We start from the raw sequence: 5,711 nt of genomic DNA on the forward strand, positions 1-5,711 counted from the left end.
CCTAGTTATGGACATCTTGAGTCTCTAGTACTTGGATTATCATATTGATCTCATCACGTTACTTAAATAATTTGTTGGGTTATTGATGTTAATTTGGGATTGAGTCGGAGGAACCTTCTCAATATTTTCAACCAACTTTGTAGTTAAATAAATTATATTCCTTTGCAGTAGGGAAAAATTGTCTTTTCGCAAAAACATTATAACCATAGAGCCTTTCCACCAGCCAAATATGCATGTATTGATAGCCTTTATTCATCATTATCCTATGGTGTGAATTTGCCAGTACATTCAATGTACTGACCCTTTTTGGCTGCAATGTCTCATGTTGCAGTATTATCTTACGACGAGTAAGTGATACGTTAGGGTTACGATTTCTACACTCAACTTTGCCGTTGGTGTTGATGGGAATCCATGACCTTGTTGTTACTTCCACTATTTGGATTGAGGTAATAGTATTTATGTTATTTTATACATGTGATTTACCTCTTTTATAAATCCTCGAGTACTGTGTGTGTCAGCATACCGATCCAGGGATGACACTTAAGCACAGAGACTTGACCGTCTGAGGTCAGGTCGCTACAAGATGGTATTAGAGCACATGTTGACTGTAGGACGTGACCCTAGAAACTGGAAAGCCCATAGGAAAGATTTTCTCTACAACTTTCTTTTCAAAAGGATCTTTTACCTCTCTTCTCTTCTGAGCTTATTCAAATATTCCCTTTTAGTGAGACCATACCCCTTTTCCCCTTTTGACCACTTGAGGATTCGACTGATGAGACCACTCTGAGAAGGACAAGATATTGGACAACTAAGACCATTCGGAATGAAGAGGACTTTTACCGTGCACTATAATAATGGAAACTACAACAGTTGAAGACTCCGAAGACTAGGAGAATTTGAAGGCTCTGAAGAATTCCCAGATTTTTCATGACCTAGGAAGGCTACCCTTATGGAACTTGGCAGACTATGGAAGTTGTCAATACCCGAGATCAAGGTGTATCGGAGAAAGACCGGAACATGGAGCATGAGAACTCAAAGTTTTGTCAAGAAAACCCTAAGGAAGGAGATATCAACTATAGCTCATGGCAATGACAAGGGCAGAAACACGGTTATCCATGATGTCATCACCACTGATACTATGGTCACCGAACTGAGCTAAGCATGCATTTCTTCGGAAGGATTGGATGGTAGAAGGCTGATGGAGCACCTATCAGCAAGACGAAGTTTTAACCTTAACTGGTGTATCACCAGGATATGGAGTATTACATCAATAAGTTTAGGGTGGACCTTTATGAAGCCATATTTCGACAAGGAAGCATTTCGTGAAGAACTTAGGACCCAAAAGCTGAAGTAGCCAAATTGTAGGAACAAAACCTCGAGATATCGGAGATTTGTCAGGAACTGAAGGACAGTAGTACCATGGTTCATGCGAAGGATATTGAAACAAGAAGTTTGGAACGCAACTCCAGGATATTAAAGGACGTCACGAGAGACTTCGCGTCAACAGGAATGATCTGGCAAAAGAACTTGAGAAGGACAAGCACGATTGAAAGAAGCCATCGGAGACATGAACAAGACTCGTAGAGCTTGATGACTTTGAAGATTTATTGACCTTTAGAAGACCCAGCCCCTGCTATATGCCTACATTAGATGCGATATTTGTGAGCTGTCATTTGTTTGATGTTTTTCCGACAGCCACAGATAAAATCTGTCTTTTCAAACCCATTGTTTGTATTGTGTGCATCCCTCTCCCTCTCTCTCATCTCACCCCAAAATCCATGGACCCAATAGAGGATGAATGGAGATGAGCTTGTATTTTCTAGACCGATGGATCCAGAACATGGAAGGTCATATGGAGTATAACATGATAGCTGGAAAGGATATGGCCCAACATGCTCTTCAGTGTTTTGTAAGAATTGCTGCTACTTGGTGGAGGATCTATCAAACCATCAATGGATGGAAAAGAGTAACCACCTGGGAAGAATTTAAGTTGACACTGCAAAGATCTCATCTTGTGTCCCAGAAGTTGAGGCCTTATAGAAAGGATATGAAGAAACCTTGTGCCTACAAGCTTTGTGGAGAAATAGGACACAACCATAAAGAAAACAAGGACGAATACCCTCATAAGCGGAGGATTACCAAAGGAGTTCGCTGAGGATCTCAGGGAACTTTGGTTGGAGATTGTTCCCAAAGGTTTTGTTGTAGCAATGGAAGTTCAGTCTACATTGTTGGGAAAGATCCGAGAAGCTCAGAAGGATGACAACGAGATTGTTGAGGTAAAAGAGAGGATGAGTAAAGGAAAGGCCAAAGGTTTTCGTAAGGATGAGCACGACACCTTATGGTTCGAGGACCGTGTATATGTGCCCAATAATGCAAAGATCGGGAAGTAAATACTTCAGGAGGCTCCTGACTCACCATACTCGATTCGCCCTGGAAACACCAAGATGTATTTGGATTTGAAGGAGTGTTTCTGGTGGACTGGTATGAAGAAGGATATTGTGGAGTATGTAGTCATAGGTGATGTATGCCAGAGAGAGTAAAAGCAGAGCATCAGAAGCCAGCAGGATTCCTACAGCCTATACCGATACCCGAATGGAATCGGGATAAGCTTGGCATGGATTTCATTACCGGATTTCCCAGAACCCGATCAGGATATGATTCTATCTGGGTAGTAGTTGATTGGCTTGACCAAAGTGGCTCACTTTATCCTAGTGAAAACCACCTATACAAGTGCGAAGTTGGCCAAGATATATTTGACCAGGATCGTATGTCTGCATGGAGTTCCGAGGACCATCGTATCAAATAGAGGAACAGAGTTTACCTCAAGGTTTTGGAATCAGCTACACCAGACTTTGGGTACTAGGCTAGAGTTCAGTACATCCTTTCATCCGCAGACAGATGGATAGACCGAGAGAGTCAATCAAATTCTAGAGCACATGTTGAGAGCGTGTGTGCTAGATTATGGATCTAGTAGGGATGATAATCTACCTTACGTGGAGTTGTCATACAACAACAGTTACCAAGCCAGTTTGAAGATGGCCCCTTTTGAAGCTTTGTATGGGAGAAGGAGCCAGACACTTTTGATGTGGGATGAAGTTGGAGACCGTCAGTTGTTTGGACCAAATATGATCAAGGAGTCTAGAAGAGAATGTTAAGTTGATTGGAGATAGACTGAAGGTAGCTCAGTCCAGGTAGAAGAGTTATGCAGACTCAAAAACACAAGGAGGTAGTCTGTGAAATTGGAGACAGAGCATGTCTTCGTGTGTCCCCTCTGCGAGGAGTTAAACGATTTGTAGTTAAGGGAAAGTTAGCCCCGAGATTTGTAGGACCATACCGAGTTTTGGAGCGTATGGGAGAAGTGGCCAACAAGTTGGAGTCACCCGAAGGACTGTCAGGAGTTCATGATGTGTTTCACATTTCCCAGTTGAAGAAGTGCCATGCAGAGATGGCCAATATTCCCCTGTAAGGATGCTTGACCCTAGAAAGGATAATGATGTTCCACGAAGTGGAGTATGGACTTCATAAGTATAAGTTTTTATCTCGGTATATGGGATAACCCACGAGGATGAAGAAATGAATTACTATTGGATATAAAGGAGGTATGATGTTGGTATTATGGAATGATTATAACTCCATGATGAGTCTGAGTAATCACGTCTTAGTTTGGAACCAATAGAAGGAAGAAGGACCGTACAATTGGATGGATTTAAGCATGCTAGAAAGCTGGATGTTGGAATAATGACTAGTTTCCCCAAGGATGAGTTCAAGGATTTCAAGTGATGAGATGGGCCATAACCCACTAGCCCCAGGACCTGCCAAGAGGCAAGCACACTCTTGCTGAAGGAAAAACCCTGGAAGGAGTTACGACTTTATCAACCGACGATTTTATAGGAGTTTACGCAAAACCTAAGAGTTGTGAAGGAACGATAGATGTTTGTTTGGCTTGCAGAATCAATGGATTTATTCGAACCTTGGTTTGTCAACAAGAGAAATTCTGCAATGCTTGTGAGGATGACCGAGTGTTAGAATGTGAGATTCACTAAACCGTATACAGGGTAATGATTTGGGTGCGGGATGGATTTATCACCATACCGACTTACTCTTATTGTTCGCCTTGCTATACGGGATGGTAAATCGGAGTGACTTGCCTATAGTACAGAGACGACGATATTAAGCCTTGTTTAAACCTTAGAATGGTATAGGTATTTTTCCCTTGTACAAGGCAGCCGTTGCCAATCGTAGGAGACACGGTGAGAATGAAGCCTAGACCCATTTCCTGCAGGAGAAGACATAAATGGTTGATGACCATGAGATATCGATAGTTGTTTAGTATTGGCGCCAAACCCATCAGCTAAGAAGACCCAGTCACAGAAGAACCTTACCAAGATGAAAGACATAATAATTAAGGAAAAGGTTATGCCACTACCGAAAGAGCCCAGATAAGGAATTATCCTGAAGATCTGAGAAGACCGACACTGTTAACAATATGGATGAAGTATATGAGTTTTGATGGAGCCGTAACCATGTTTCTAAGGGTGGTAGCACCCGAGACCCCGGGGACGAACGATGGATTTTGAGAAGACCCCCCCCCCCAACCCTAACCTATTTCTTGCTAGCCTCTCCGAATCTCGAGGACGAGATTCATTTTAAGGGTGGTAGGTTTTAACATCCCAAAATTCTATATTTTGGAATGTTATAATAAATAGATAGATCCGATTGATTGTTTGATTGATTGAGTGAAATTTGAAACTTTTGAAAGTTAAATGAGAGCGAATAAAAGGACTTTCCCAAACTTTCATTCTTGCATTTATGTTCTCCATGAATTCAAATTCTTTTCAAATACAAAACCCTAGAGAGAAGATGATATGACTTCTTCCATTTAATTAAATGAAAAAGGGTTTTTGAAAAGATTTGAATTTCATCCGGAAATATTTTCAAATTCAGAAACTCTAAGCAACTCAATGATTTTCATGAGAGAAGATAAAATGACTTCTTCAAAACATATGAAATATGAGTTGGGAGTTTAAAAGGATCAAATTTAAAATCCTTTTGAAATTATTTTCAATTTGGAGTTATTTGGGTTTTATTCAAATTATTTTTTAATCCAAAAATAAAATATATGGAGAATAGGGTAACATGATTCCCTATAATAGAAAATTGGAGGAAATTTAATTTGAAATCATTTTGGTATTTCTAAAATGATTTTTATTGGATTTTACTAGACCAGTAGCACTCTTTGAATTATCCGAATTTGTGTGAATTTTATTTAATGCTAGGAAAATGTTCAGCTTGTAGGAAATCTTTTTCTGGAAATTTTGATATGTCATATGCTTATATAATATTTTTATTTATTTTGGTTTTGTTATTTTTGTTGTCTGGAAAATAATGTTTTTTTAATCTTCTTCGCCGACCGGGCCGGCCCAGCCAACTGGGCGAGGCCGCGACCCAGTCTCGCGCCGTCCCCAAGCTAGCAACGGACTCCGTCCACCGTACGTCGCCGCGCCGCCATGGGAGCCGTCCCCGACCCGAGCTCTCCTCGCTGTTGTGCCCACGCTACCTTCCCCCTGGCTCCTTAAATAGCCAGGCCCCGAGCCCCGGGCCCCCAACGCCACCTCGCCGCCGCTCGCCTCCACAGAGCCGCTGCCGCCGCGCCCTCGCCGCCGTAGATTCTGCCGCCGCCACTGCCGCACTCCGCCACCGCCGCCGCTGCA

Source organism: Triticum dicoccoides, chromosome 4A, assembly GCF_002162155.2.
Source record: "Triticum dicoccoides isolate Atlit2015 ecotype Zavitan chromosome 4A, WEW_v2.0, whole genome shotgun sequence".
Lineage (NCBI taxonomy): Eukaryota > Viridiplantae > Streptophyta > Magnoliopsida > Poales > Poaceae > Triticum > Triticum dicoccoides.